At 42.6% G+C, this 15,634-nt stretch overlaps 1 protein-coding gene across 4 annotated transcripts in view; it reads right to left on the bottom strand.

Annotated features, from left to right (window-relative positions):
• Positions 1-15,634, bottom strand: part of GAL3ST3 (galactose-3-O-sulfotransferase 3) — a 129,359-nt gene that overhangs the window by 64,933 nt on the left and 48,792 nt on the right. For 2 of the 4 annotated variants that reach the window (XM_069207934.1, XM_069207933.1), the window contains exon 2: positions 2,320-2,467. The exons of the other annotated variants lie outside the window; for them this stretch is intronic. The gene's annotated coding sequence lies outside the window, so the exon portion shown is untranslated. The remainder of the gene's footprint in view (positions 1-2,319; positions 2,468-15,634) is intronic. 4 annotated transcript variants of the gene reach the window in all.

The raw sequence follows: 15,634 nt of genomic DNA, 5'->3' as shown, positions 1-15,634 counted from the left end.
AAACATAAGAAGAGGAAGAAAAGCACACATAAGCTAACAAATAGGAAGCAAGTATATGAGAATGACAATAAAGCCAACCAATGGTAAACAACTGTTGGGCTCTGAACCCCCTGTAAGCTGACAATACGCTTTACAACTTGTGTTGTCTAATAGGTAAGACTTTACAAGGACTTGTAAACAACATTTCATTTTAGGTATTTCATAAGTGTATAACCAAGTGACACTAGGCCAGATCTACAAACAATAGGAATATCAATTTCCCTGTTGATTATCTCTGAATCGCAATTAGGGAATCGGTATTGCTAATGTATGATTTATTTTCCCCCAAACAGCAGTTCCTAGTAGGTCGCAAATTAACCTACTTCATGAATGTTAGTGAAGTAGGGCATCAGACCACCATGTCTATGATTGCTTTTTACGGATGCAATCTTTTAATTTTTAAATGCAGCCTGTTGAAAATGGGATGTGTTTAAAAAGAAGAAAATGAAACTCTGAAGTTTCATTTTTTAAGAGTAGGCAGTGATCGGTGGGACCACTAGCAGCTACTGAAAATATTTTTGGGCATTCTCAAAGGGAAGGAGGTCCCAAGGGGATCCTCATCCCCGTTTGAGTGGGATATCACCACTTTTAAAATGGTGGTTAAGTATTACTGTATTGCAACCCGAATTCAGGCACCAAACAGTAATACATACCATACCTATTCTGTATTTGGAAGGGACGCCCAAAACATGCCACTTCCAAATACTGAATCACAAATTCAAATTACAATTCAGTAACAGGTTACCAAATAGCATATGGCATTTTGTACATGTGAAAAAGCATTTTTCCAGTTGCAAATGGCCTGATTCTATGAATCGGACCACTTATGAACGGAAAAATGCTTTATACATTTGGCCCACTGTTTCTTGCCCTAACATCAAAAACTTTAGTTGGTTATGTCTTTTATTATGTTTGGTGGGTCATGAAAATGTGATGCCTGAAATTATCAACTAAAGGGATCATCCACTGTAGATAAAATTTACAGTTTTCTTTACCCTGTCCTGCTTTGCTAACAATTATCAACAGGGGGCAATACAGAATGTTCCTTTGTTGGTGATGAGAACTATTGTGACATTATTGACCATATGATTACAGCAAATCTATCTACCAGATGTCCCCGTAAATATTGTGCTCTACTTCTCAGACGGAGCAGAATGCACTTTTCTTCTGGTGGGTATTAAGTGGCATTTGAAAACTGATCAATAAATGATACATTTTCATTTCAGCCTATTTACCTGGTACATAAATGCACATTAGGTCTACTGCCAAAATCTCTGTGCCGAAGATTGTGCCTCTACGAATATAAAATGAATCACAAGTCAGCAGGGACATCAAATGTTAAGCAATGATTGCACCTGTTGTCAGTGTAATGCTTATAGGATTTTACATGCAGGGTCGGACTGGCCGGCAGGGCAGTAAGGCAGTGGCCAATGGGCTGGTTTGACAGATCAGTGTATGGGCTGTTATTTTACCAGCTGTGGGCTGGTTTTATGGGCATGTGGGGCTGGTTTTTACTGTTAATTCCCTGATTTTACCACTTTTGAGCTACCTGCTTCACTAATGGTGGCACTTTTTTAATGCCCAGGGTTATTTTTTGTCCCAGTCCAACCCTGTTTGCATGGTCGCTCACTGGAATATCTCTGGCTTTACAGGGTCGCTCACTTCAATATCTCTAGCTTTACATGTCTGCTCACTGCTATATGGCTCCATGTTGTTTGTTACATATCAGCCATTCAGAAGCCCACAATGAGCAACTCTCAACTCACTTATCACACAGCCAATCAGATTCAAGCAATTTTGTGAACTGCCTTTCCACCTTCAGCACTCCTCACCGTGGACCTCCCTCCTCTTCTAGTAATGAATTGAAAACCACTTCCTCCATTTTAAGAAGAGCTTCAAAACATACCTCCCTTCCCAGACCTAGGAATAGATCTTGCTCCTTCGTTTGAAGTCCCATATTCACTGCCAAGCTTTAGCACTATGGTTATTCTTAACCAGGCTTTCGCATTGCTTAATTATTATCAAGAAACCGAGTCTCCAACGTTCAGCCAGACTGCCCATTTCTTAATTTTAGGATCACCAGAACAGTAATTACAATCTGGCACTCTATTTTATTAAATTTAATTCCAAAGTACTCCGAGGCTATAGCACAGTGGGAAATCGTGATTCTGGTAGAATTCTCAATATGATTGCATGATTTGACTCCTTGACCAACCAGCCCTAGCCTAGTGTAAGGCTTTCTAAGATCACATCAGACGTAGAGCCAAGCTCAACACCTACCAGTTCTTACCGGGGCTCCCTCGACGTTTGTTCCTGCTTTCTGCCTTGTAGTGCTTTGTTTGTAGTGCGCTCTGCACCCGAAAGCCTAAGATTCATTCACTACGGAAATACAAAATCGAAGTCGAGCCCTGGTCAGCCAGCAAGAAGGCTGTAAAAGACGGAGAACTATTTCAGTGCATTTCCAAATCTGTCTAACAGGGGATGCTATTCTTGGTTCTGGAAAGACAAGGACGACTGAAACAAAATCCTCAAGGCTCCCAGAGCACAGTCTTAATAGTTAAAGGCATAGAACGGAACAGCTCAAGGATCAGACATTAAAGCTCTGTATCAGGTTTTACAAGATTCCTGAGTAACCTGTCGCAGAGGTTACTTAAATGTTACAGGCTCAGGAATCGCTCATACAGTAATGCTATACTTCAAACTACGTGATATGTCTCGGACAACAATACCATCCCTCACGTTATACAAAGCTTGTAAACTGTGCTAGAGATGCAGAGTTAAACATCAGGTCACGTACACATCTAAGATCAGGCTTTATGCAGAAATACTATACGTTGGCTTATACAAGCCCTGACAATAAAAGAGTGCCTAACATCCCTACCACACTATAAACGTAAGAGGGCGTAATTACTACAGACCTGCTTACCATAACAAAGCTTTTTTTTTTGTAAAAACTAAAACAAATGACCAGTATATTTTACTATATGTAACACACATTTAACGCACAGGCAACACAGATGACTTGCCTCAAACTATTTTAGGCCATAGCTATAGACACTTGTAACTCTCTGTCGTGTATTTTGTGATGACTTAAAAAAAAAATATATAGACAAAGAGGATTAGGTCAGCCCCTTTGGAGTAATTCTTGCTGTTATGCTATTGGCTAATGGGTGTATACAACCACCTTCTCATAAGTGCTTCCATTGCCGTGTAAATGCTGTATTGTTTTCAGGAACAGCAGAAGCTGGCAGGATCTATTTGGTGAACAGCAGCAGAAGTCCTATTAAAAAAAAAGCTTTCTTCTAGTAAAAGATGCACATTGTTCTTTTACAAGCAAAGGGGAAGAAACAGGCAAAAGCGGCAACAGTTTTCCAGAGAATTACAGAGAAAGCCACTCATGCAAATTAAATTTGACCACTAGTTTTTATTGTGATGTGCACTGCAATGAAGTACATTTAATCTTCATTATGCTTTGCCACGCACTGGGCTTAAAAGAATGATCGATTTGTTCCTGCCTGGTCAGCATCCGTTAGGCAGGCAGGGTACAGTGGCGTAACAAAACTTGAGGGGGTACCCCTGCAAAGTACATAGAGGGGTCCCACAGACCCAGTGAGGAGGTCTCCGTGCACAGTATTCTGTGCTGAGGGCCCCCCCGGAGCCCAGAGCCCTCCTGCACTACAGGGACTAATGTTACGCCACTCACAGGGTAGATGGGTTTCTTGGGAGGCTGTGTACATTTGAAGAGTTACATTGCTTGAAAACGATAACATAAAACGCAGTTTGTAGCACCTGCATCAAACAGAGACTGGATGGTTTAAGTGGAGCAGTATCCTGTGTGGATGCCACAATGGGGCGAGACTACTCGTTTTTGCACGTTCTACAGGGTATAAACATAAACAGCACTGGAGTGCTCAGCAGTATTTCTTCATGTGCCATTGTTGTCTACCAACTAAACCTTCACCACCTTTTTTAGACCATTCACGTCGACAGAAGGGTGCTTTGGTTAATCTAAAAGCTGATTGGCTGACCTGAAGGTCATTTGAATAAAGCTCAGCATCGCTTAGTTTGGTCAGTCTTGAAATTCTCGGAGATGCAAGAATGCAAGCCATACAATGCAGTTTAGTTGCATCACAGGGCATACCAATTGGTAAGTTCCACACACTCCAACACATTTTGTTTAGGTGCCTTCTCCGATACTGATACTAGCGATAGAATAAAAAAAAATCAAATAGGAACGTAAATCACAAATGTTTATTTTAGATTACTGTAAAAATGGCAAAAATGACAAAATATATGAAAAAACAACTCTTCCAAGTAGGTTCTCATGAATACTAATCAGCGTCCTTTTTGACGCACCCAAGGCACCATGCCAAACTGGCACACTTGGTGCACAGCTACAGCTCTGGTTCGGGCTTCTTTTGTTCCCACCGTTTTGGTCCTCAATTGTACATTGAATCTTCGTTTATAGAAAGGCAGAGCTAGCCTGTGTGGCATGTCAGCAGGCTTTTGAAAGCAGAGACCTTTCGGCTGTCTGGTGTGGACTGGTTTAAGCCGAGCTGGTTGGGCGTAGCTTGGCTAGCCACCAATGATGGTATGATTTAGCACAGCAGATAGAAGCTGATTAGACAACTTGTATAATGACTGAGTACATTGTCCTGTAATTATTTCTTTTTAGTTATCATCTTGAGCTGGTATAATGAAAAAGTCCTGAGGGTGGTGTACCTCTTGTGAGTTGTATTTGCATCATAATGCAGTCATACCCAGTGGTTATGGCTCTGTGCCTGTCAATGAGGGTGCTGTTGTAGCTCTTTAAGGACAATCTGCCCAGAGTTTCACCAGGAAACTTTTCACTGTGGTTCAGAAGGGGAAGGTTTTCACAGTTCCCCATTAGACAGGGTAGTGAAAAGAGGGAGTACTGTGGGCCAGGGCCAGTCACCTCACTTTGAGCAGTGTATTGAGACACAGACCTGTCACTAACCATGCACCCCACTACCTTTCACAGTGTCGATCCCTAGGTCCTTAACCCCCTCCTTTGATCCCACCTTTCCCTGTTGCAAAGGCTATGGACATTCATGACATACAGCTGGACAAGACAGGTATAATTAAAATTTAGCAGTGCAGAGTTGCCAGGCCTCCCGCTGCCTTCGAGGAGTGAATAATAGACTCTCCTCTTGTGGTAACCGGAGCGCCAGTGTGTGATACCACCTCTGCTCTTTGATTACCGGATACGACTGACATTGATACTACAGTCAAGTGTGCGGAGTGCCAGCAAAGCATAATGTAAGGAAGCCTCCTGGCTTGGCAGGAAGAGACTGATCGCTCGAGAGGTACACACGGGGATCTCTGGCGAAGCATGTGCCTCCAAAAGTCTGAGTTGAGCGGGGACAGAATCAATTCAAAATAAAGGGGCAATCAATGGTGAGAAGTTGGGGTGGGGAATACTTAGAGTGACTGGTATAATCTTAAAAAGTTTTGTTCACTAGGCTAAACATAGTTAGGGTCTCCCTGTTCTGAATAACTCTGAATTTAATTACCCATTTTCGGCAAGATGCCAAAATATATTGAATTATGTGTTAGATTTTCGGAAATATTCTTTCTCAGGTAGCCGCAGGGAGGATGGGGGGCATGGTCCTTTCCACACCTTGCTAATGCCTTAAAACGTCTCTGAGGGTGACCATCTCCTTCTAAGTCATTACTGACACTGTTTGCAGTCTGAACTTTCTTGTGGTCACCTAATGTATTCTGTATGCTGTAGCCTTGTTTTGTTTTCACTTAATTAGACTAACACATCTTAAAATAATGATTTGTATGTGAAAACGTCAGGTCTGGGGACAGTGTCAATAGTGGACTGTAGTTATATGGATACCCTAAGACCACTTTAATGGGCCCTGGGGTGGGATGAATTGGGTGCAAGGTCAGGGGTGAAGTTGATACTGACAGTGTTCTCTGAAACTGGTTTTCCTTTATTCTGCACCAGAGTAGTTAAGGGAGATGGCACATCTGGCACGATCTCAACTTGAAGTAGACTTGTAAATGAAGTGCTCATCCACGACACACCAGTATCTCAACCTGACAGACAGTTAGTGTGTTGAGAGTTAGCGGTGTTAGGCATCTGTCTGACAGGAAGGAATGGAGTGATATGCAAGAAGTACCAGTAATTGGGTGGAAGGTAGGCAGAAGCAGCACAGAGGTTTCAAAATCATATATATATATATATATATATGTATATATATATATATATATTTTGTATATATTACATATACAAAGATATATATATATATATATATATATGATCTAGTTTCTATAGAAAATGCATTTTTACTTGCCTGTATGCCTGCATCTTTAGCGACATTTGACAAATCTTCAAGAAAGTTTCCCAAAAAAGTTGGTGCTCACGTGAGCTGCTGTCTGTAAAGTTTCGGGGTGATCCGTCAAGCGGGGTCTGAGAAAAAAGGGGGGGGGGGAGTCCCAAAACGCTTTTTCCCCATTCATTTTTCCCTAGGGATTTTGAACAGCGACAGCGCCCAAACAATGGATGGAGTACATAAAATTTGGCAGAAAGGTAGCTCTTGGTCTAGAAAGCAACCTTTTTGTTTGGTGTAAATCTGTTCGTAGATTTCAGTAATGAAAGAAAAAACAAATTTGTATATATATGGATGCAAAGGCTCTGCGAATCCTCCTGATCTTGTGCTGAGATCATGTTGGCTGACAAAACTTCAACAAAGAAGTGTTGTCAACAATGTTGGGTCTCAGCTTCAGCTGAGTCCCAGAAAAAAGAAGGAAAAAAACAAAAGGAGCCAGGGTAAGGACACGCTGACCCCTGAGCTCTAGTGCTGGGGTTCCAGAGGGAATCCCCAAGAGCAAAAAAGAATTTGAAAACAATTTTCAGTAGAAATCGCAGCAGATACACAGATCCACCAAAAATTAAAATAAAACAAGCGCAGGCTCCCACGCTGGTTGATTATGAAGCCCCCGGATGGGCTAAATCCTGGGGGCATTGCCATATTAATGCAAGGGGGCCACCGGCACCACCACTGCCCCAGAGACCACCACCTCCCTGAGGCTTTAAGGAAAACAAATGCGGGGGCCATTAGCCACCCCCCACTGCCCCAGGGACCGCCAAGCCCTGGGGCTTTCAACAATTATAATGGGTGGCTGCCCAGCCCCCTCCCCGCAGCACGGGGGCCGCCACCTCACCTGGGCTTCGAACAAATACAATGCTGAGGGGCTGCCCAGCTCCCCCACAACCCCAGGGACCGTCACCTCCCCAAAGCTTTGAACAAATATATTGCAGGGGGCCCGCCCTGGGGACCGCCACTTCCCTGGGGCTAATTGTAAAAGGAATAGGTGGTCCATTGCTGACCCTCGGAACCCAGGGACCACCACCTCCCCGCCGCTACTGATGTTGGAGGGGCTGTGTCGCCCCCTTCGCATAGGCACTGATGGCCCTGAGGATGGCCAACCCCCAGGGCCAGCTCCTGCTATCTCCCTGGGTGCCCACCCCGGGGCAAAGTTGTTTGCGGTGACTTGGTGGGAGCTGACAGCTCCCGCCAAGTCACAGCAAACACTGCGCTCCAATGAAGTGAGTTTTAAATAGAAGCTCTTTGCTTGCGGGAGGAATGTTTTCATCTGTTTCTCCTCACGCATATTTGCGTGCAGGGAAACAGATGAAAACTTCACTTTCTGCAAGTGAGAGCTGTCTGACAGCTCTCACGTGCAAAGAGTCAAGTGTTTGCTTTCACTTGGCAGGAGCTGTCAAAGGTCCCACCGAGTCAGAGCAAACAGCTATGTCCCAGGGGTGGGCACCCCGGTACATAGCTGGAACTGGCCTTGAGGGCTGTCCCCAGGGCCATCATTGGCTCCATGAGGTGGGTAGTTGGTGGCCTCCAGGGCAGCAGGGTGGTGCCGCCCCCGCATAAAATTGTATATTTGACCCAGGAAGGTGGCGGTCCCGGGGATGCAGGACCACACGCCACCCCACATACAGTACAATGAAATCATTGCCCCTGGAAGGTGGTGGTCCCTGGGGCTGCAGGGGGGCTGCGTGGCCCCCCTGCATAAAATTGTATATTTGCCAAGGGGAGGAGGCAGTCCCCAGGGCTGTGGGGTGGAGGGGGTTGAGCACCCCCTGCATATTTGATTGAGGTGGCTGTTCTCAGAGGAATGGGGGGCATGCAGCACCCCTCATTTTATTTGATTACAGCCCCAGTAAGGTGGCTGTCCTCGTGGCTTGGGTGGCATGGCCTACCCCTGCATTATATTTTAGCACACCTCGGGGATGTGGTGGTCCCCAGGGCTGTGGGGTGGCCACACAGCCCCCCGGCATTCACAATAAATAAGCCCTGGGGAGGTGGTGGTCCCTCGGGGCATCGAACTGCCCTAGGATGGTGACCCAGTGCCTCCTTTATTTCAAAATGCCCACAGGACCTGGTCCACCCAGGGCCTTCTTAAAAACAAGCATAGGTACAAGTGCTTGTGTTTTTTTTATTTTTGCCACAAATTTGCGGATCCACTGCAAATTTGCTGCAAAAATATTTTACAAAATACTTTTTTGCTGGGGGGGTCCCTCTGGGACCCCAGCACCAGAGCTAAGGCTTAAAGGTGACCCCCTGCCCCTTTTCTTTTTTTTTTCTTTTTTTTGTGGGAGTTGGCTAAATCCCAAGATGGCTGCCAACACTTCCTGGTTGGAGTGTTGGCAGCCAATCAGAGTTCTGCATTTACCTGCACAAGCTTATTATTATTTGCAAACTCTTCGTGCTTCTAGATATCTATGTTTAGTTTTTTTTTTTTTAAGATGTTTTTTATTGAGTCAAATACAAGAACATTAACTTAACATTGCCAGGAGAGAGATATGCAGTTGTGAATATATATGCATAAGGAATATTGTACTTGTAAATGCATAATTAAACATGTACATGAATTAGGCATATACAGCAATATAGTATCAAAGACTCCAAGTTTAAATAAAGAAAGAAGAAAGAGAGAGGAAGAGGGAGAAGAGCTTTAGGGATAGAAAAGGGAATCAAGTGATAGCCATGTGGAGAGAGAGGCAATAGGCATTAGTTACAGCGAATGTAAGATGAAATAAGTATATATAAGAAGAAAAAGAGGAAATATATTGACATTTTTTAAAAAGGAGGAGAAAAATCAATTTCCTTCGCAGTGCGTGAAAGATAGTTACTTAATGGCAACCATAGCTGATGACGTTTGAAGAAAGTTCCTGTTGAATCAAGCTTGTAGCTGTCAAGTCTATGATGATAACATACAGAATTCCACCACTGTCTGAGAGTAATGTTCTCCGAAGATTTCCAGTTAGAAGTAATAATAGAGATTGCAATAGAAAGCAAAAGGTCCACCAATTTTCCAAGAGGCCTGAATGAACTCCAGATATCGTGTACGCCACCCAAAAACAATAATTCATGTGACATTGGTAAGGAGATCTGAGCTATTGCTGAAGTGCGAGACCATATTGAGGACCAAAAAGTAGATAGGGATGGACAGGAAAAAAACATGTGAAAGTCAGTACCCTGCTGAGTGTGGCAGCGCCAACAATTGTCATTTTGTGCAAGTTTGAATTTGTAAAGGCGTAAAGGAGTGTAGAAAAGTCTATTTTAAAAAAAATATAGGGTCTGTGTGAGGCTTGCAGTGCGTGCAGTGGAATGTATCTTATACCATATCCTATCCCATAAAGAAGTTGGCCAAACAACACCAAGATCTGATTCCCACAATGTATCAATAGGTGATTTGAGTCTAGGTGAAACAGACGTTCTTAAAAGTTTATAAATTCCAGCTGCCCTAGGATAATTAGAAGTTACAATCGGGTGTGGAGATGATGCAAGAGAAGAATGATTATGAGGTATAAGTTTATTGAGGGCCTCTTGGACTAGAGTAGAAAGAATGATATATTGGGATTTCATGTGAATAGGGAGATTATAAATTGCTGAGAGAGTAGTAAAAGGGATGATAGAGTCTTTATGATATAATTGGGAAATGAGAAGAATACCTTTAGTCATCCAAGCCTTCCAACACAAGGTTTTACCTTGTTTCCTAAGCAAACTATTGTGCCAAATAGGACTGTTAAAGAATTGATTAATGGGGGTAAGATGCGAAATAAAAAAAGGTTTCAGTAAGTTGACTGAATGGGAGATAGTGCTGGGCAACCAGAATTTTGGGGGGTTAGACATAAATATAATGTGTTTGTGGGAAAAGGGAGAAATAAATGTTTTCTTCCAAAGAGAACCATAGCTTTTTAGGGGCATCATTGAGTGTAGATAAATAGGGATGTATTTGCTTAATGCCAAAAGATTAGTGATAAGTTATAAAGTCAGGGAAATTAACTCCACCTTGTACTTTAGGAAGTTTTAATTTTGAGAGAGAGATTCAGGATTGTTTACCGTTCCACAGTAACTTGGATAGAATTTTATCAATTGAACTAAAAAATAGTTTAGGTATCTTAATAGGAAGCATCATAAGGAAGAAGTTAATGATAGGGAGAAGCATCATCTTAATGGTGTCCAAGCGGCCCCACCACGTGAGATATAACGGAGACCATTTCTGTGTGAGATCTACAAGCTTTGCAGATAGGATTTCTAAATTAGTCTTTAATGTATCCTTGAGAGTAGTGCAGTACCATACCCCCAGGCATTTAATCTTAGAAGAATTCCAAGATAATCCTGCATCAAGGAATACAGAGCCAGTGCAATGAGCATTAAGTGGTAAGACCACTGTTTTGTCTATATTAAGTTTATAGCCAGATACTTCAGAATATAAGTTGAGCTCATGCAGGAATGCAGGAAGAGAAGTGTCAGGGTGAGACATGAACAAAAGAATATCATCAGCATATGCCATAAATTTGATGTGTGCATTATTAATTTGAAACCCCGTAAATTGTTCAGACGTTTTTAATTGGTATAGAAAAGGTTCGAGAGCCAAAATAAATAGTAAAGGAGATAATGGGCATCCCTGACGAGTACCCCTTTTAAGAGGGAAAAAAGGAGATCGGATACCATTTGTTATAACCGAGGAACATGGTGAGGAATAAAGAATGGATATAAAATGTCGGAATTTAGTACCTAGTCCATGCCATTCCAATGCTTTCGACAAGAAACCCCAGTAGACCCTATCAAAGGCCTTTTCTGCATCCAATGATAAAGCTGCCAGAGGAATCTTAAGTTTAGATGCCTTGTTAATAATATTTTAAAAAGTACGGGAATTATCTGCTACATTCCTATTAGGGATAAAACCAGATTGATGAGAATCAATAAGGTCAGGTATATATGGGAGTAAACGGAGAGCTAAAACTTTGGCATAGAGTTTACAATCAGTATTAATTAAAGATATGGGTCTATAATTTTTACAGTCAGTCGCATCCCGATCTGGGAATAAGGGAATAAGACAAATCATGGCCTCCGTAAATGAGCCAGATGCAGAACCTGACATTATAAAATGATTAAGTAATTGAAAGAGTTTGGGGAAAAGAGACTTAGCAAACTGAATAAAGAATTCTACTGTGAAGCCATCTGGGCCTGGAGCCATACCCTTGTGGAGGGATTGTAAAGCTGTATATAGTTCGGTAAGTTGTAGGGGTTGGTCTAAAGATGAGAGGTCAATCTGCAATGGGTCCCTTGGTTTGAGATTAGAGAAATATTGGTTGAGAGATTCAACTGTTGGTATGTGTTCTGGAGTGTATAGGTCCTTATAGTAAGAAGCGAAACACAATGTTATATCTTTATCTCTAAAGTGTTTAACACCATTGTTATCTGTGATAGATTTAATAGTTGTTTTTTATTTTCTTTGTTTCAAATGTCGAGCTAGAAGAGAACCAGCTTTATTGTTACCACCATAATATCTGGCATTTATTTTCAGGAGGGTGTCGCATGCCTGTTCAGTGGTATATTGGTTAAACTCCATTTTAGCTGAGACTAGTGCTTCAAGATGTGATTTAGTAGTTTTGTAAGTATAGTATTCATGTTCTAGGGACTTTATATTTTCAAGGATGGAAGTCGAATTTTGTTGAGCAGACTTTTTTTTTGAGTGAGTGTAACTTATGATGAAACCCCTAGAGGCTGTTTTGAATGCATCCCACACAAAATGAATTGATAGTTGATCACTATCGTTGATGTGAAAGTATTCTTCTATGAACTTACTGAAGGAAGCGATAAAAGTAGCATCTGAAAGTAGAGAGTTATTAAACCTCCATGAAGATGTTTTAGAACCATTAAGAAAAAGATCAAGGTCAGTAATCACAGGTGCGTGATCTGAGATCAAAATAGCACCGATTTCAGAGTTGACCATTGTTGGACTTTTGCTTATGCAGGGTCATCCCCAGTCTTTTTGCCTCCTGCCTCCTATTTTCTTCTGACCTGTTGCTGTTGGCTTTTCAACTCTGAGCACTTTACCACTGCTAACCAGTGCTAAAGTGCATATGCTCTCTGTGTAAATTGTATGTAATTGGTTTATCCATGATTGGCATATTTGATTTACTAGTAAGTCCCTAGTAAGGTGCACTAGAGGTGCCAGGGCCTGTAAATCAAAAGCTACTAGTGGGCCTGCAGCACTGGTTGTGCCACCCACATAAGTAGCTCTGTAATCATGTCTCAGACCTGCCACTGCAGTGTCTGTGTGTGTATTTTTACACTGTAAATTCGACTTGGCAAGTGTACCCACTTGCCAGGCCTAAACCTTCCCTTTTCTTACATGTAAGGCACCCCTAAGGTAGGCCCTAGGTAGCCCCAAGGGCAGGGTGCAGTGTATGGATAAGGTAGGACATATAGTAATGTGGTTTATATGTCCTGACAGTGAAATACTGCCAATTTCGTTTTTCACTGTTGCAAAGCCTGTCTCTCTCATAGGATAATATGGGGGCTACCTTTAAATATGATTAAAGTGTAGATTCCCCTAGAGAGTAGATGGACATGTGGAGTTTGGGGTCCCTGAACTCACAATTTAAAAATACATCTTTTAGTAAAGTTGATTTTAAGATTGTGCGTTTGAAAATGCCACTTTTAGAAAGTGAGCATTTTCTTGCTTAAACCATTCTGTGACTCTGCTGTGTTTGTGGATTCCCTGTCTGGGTCAGTTTGACAGTTGGGTTGTTTTTCACCTCACACCAGACAGTGACACAAAGGGGGCTGGGGTGTAACCTGCATTTCCTGATTAGCCATCTCTGCTAGGAGGGAGGGGTGGAGTGGTCACTCTCATCTGAAAGGACTGTGCCTGCCTCTGACAATGCCGGCTCCAACCCCCTGCTGTGTGTCTGATGACTTGCCTGGGCAAGGCAGGATTTCACAAGTAGGTGTGAGTCCCCTTTGAAGAAAGGTGACTTCAAAGACTAAAATGGGTATAAGAAGGGCACCCAAATCTACAGACTTTAGAAACACTTCTGGAACCAAGAGGAACCTCTGCCTGGAGAAGAGCTGATAGCTGAGGAAGACGTGCTGCCCTGCCTGTGACTGCGCTTTGTGGAGCTTTCCTGCAGTGCTGCTTCTGCCAGAGTAAGAGGGCAAAGACTGGACTTTGTGTGCCTTCCATCTTGTGAAGAAATATCCAAGGGCTTGATTTGGAGCTTGCCTCCTGTTGTTTGAAGTCTCAGGGACAGCAAAGACTTCTCTCTGCCAGCACCTGGAGTCTCTGGAGAGACTCCTGCTCTGACAAGTGGTGCCCTATCCAGTCCCTGGGCCCTTGAAAGGAAAGCTGGTGGAATCCAAGGAAATCGACTTTGGACGACTTTGGACCGACGCTGCTGCTGAATCCGGTAACGCCGCCTGCACCTGACGCCGTGACCTTCGCTGGAACGCAACGCTCTTTGCAGGCCCAACGCCGCAGCAGCCCTGCTGAAGTCCGCGACTCTGTGGAAGTCGCCGCACCACGTCGTGACCGACGCCGCTCGAAGTGCACGGATTCAACGTTTCGCACAGACGCCGCGATTCCCGACTTTGCGCACCGGCTTGTTTTCACTCTTCACCAAAGGTACTGTACTTGGGGGTCTACACGACTCCCGGTCCGGCGCCGCTGGTGTCTGCTTGTTGGGAACGACTCCGTCACGACGCCGTGTTAACATCTCATTGAAGCATTTTTTGTTTCTAAGCGCTATTTTTGAGTTTAATCTTTAAAAATTCATAACTTGACTTGTGTATGTTGGATTTTTGTCGTTTTGGTCTTGTTTTGTTTAGATAAATATTTCCTATTTTTCTAAACCAGTGTTGTGTCATTTTGTGGTGTTTTCATTAAGTTACTGTGTGTGTTGGTACAAATACTTTACACCTAGCGCTCTGAAGTTAAGCCTACTGCTCTGCCAAGCTACCAAGGGGGTAAGCAGGGGTTAGCTGACGGTGATTCTCTTTTACCCTGACTAGAGTGAGGGTCCTTGCTTGAACAGGGGGTAACCTGACTGTCAACCAAAGACCCCATTTCTAACAACCATATGTTGCAATAAACTTTTACTCAGAAAGATATAATGAAGCCTGAATGGGAATGATGGGTAGGAGAATAAAAAGAGTATTCCAAGAGGTCGGGATAGCACACTCTCCAGGAATCAGAGAGAGAATGGTGTAAAATAAAGTTTTTAAAAGCTTTGTGGGAGGCATGTGGAATGAAACGTGACGTGGAACGTCTGTCCAAAAATGGATCGAGAACTTGGTTGCAGTCACCACCTATTAGTAAATTGTTTGAGGAATGTTCAGAGACAATATGTGAAAGATTCTTCCGAAAATTTGGATCTGGATGTGTGGGGCCGTATATATTAAGGATATTAAGAGAAATATTGTCAATTGTAAATGTAACAAGTACCCAGCGACCTTCTGTATCTTGATGCTGTGAAATTATGATAGGTTTGAGAGATTTATGACAGAGTATAATGACCCCATTTTTGTTTGTGATGGAAGGGGAGTAGAAAATGTCCCCCACCCATTGTTTTTTAAGCTTAATTGCCTCAGAGTCGTTGAGGTGAGTCTCTTGCAACAAAGCAATGTGGCATTTCAAACGAGCTAGATGAGATAAGACACACTGACATTTAATGGGGTGTTTAAGCCCCTTAACATTCCAAGTAACAGTTCTAAGTTGCATAACAAGAAGTATTAATAAACAACTGCTGTAACAATGAAAAATACAGGCATATCTATTTGGCAAAAGCAAAGAAATTAGGAAGAAAGAACATAGTAAAGAAAAAGAAAAGGAGGTAGATGACCTCCAGAAGTTGTATATACATGGAGGGGGCAATACAGGGACTAAAGTCCACGAAAGCTAAAAAAAACAAGATAGAAAGTGAATACCCCGAAAGGTAGAGGGACAGCGGAGAACCAGAAAAGACAGGCAAGAGTGGTTTCAGCACAAGAAAAGTGATATTAGATATTAAAACATATGAAGGCGAGTTTCAGGGAAGAAAAAAATAAAACATACAAACGAAAAATGTACCATTCAGGAGACCAAATAACGTAATAACTACAGTAAAGGACTGTGACATGAAAAACAATAAAAATCAAAGCTTAACAATGGAACGTGTAGGAGAACAGTTTGGATGGTGAGAAAGGGATACGGTTGGGAAAGGAACAAGAGGACTATAAATATATATATATATAAGAAAATAAGAAGATGCAGA

Source organism: Pleurodeles waltl, chromosome 9, assembly GCF_031143425.1.
Source record: "Pleurodeles waltl isolate 20211129_DDA chromosome 9, aPleWal1.hap1.20221129, whole genome shotgun sequence".
NCBI lineage: Eukaryota > Metazoa > Chordata > Amphibia > Caudata > Salamandridae > Pleurodeles > Pleurodeles waltl.
This window is presented reverse-complemented; position numbering and strand designations above follow the sequence as displayed.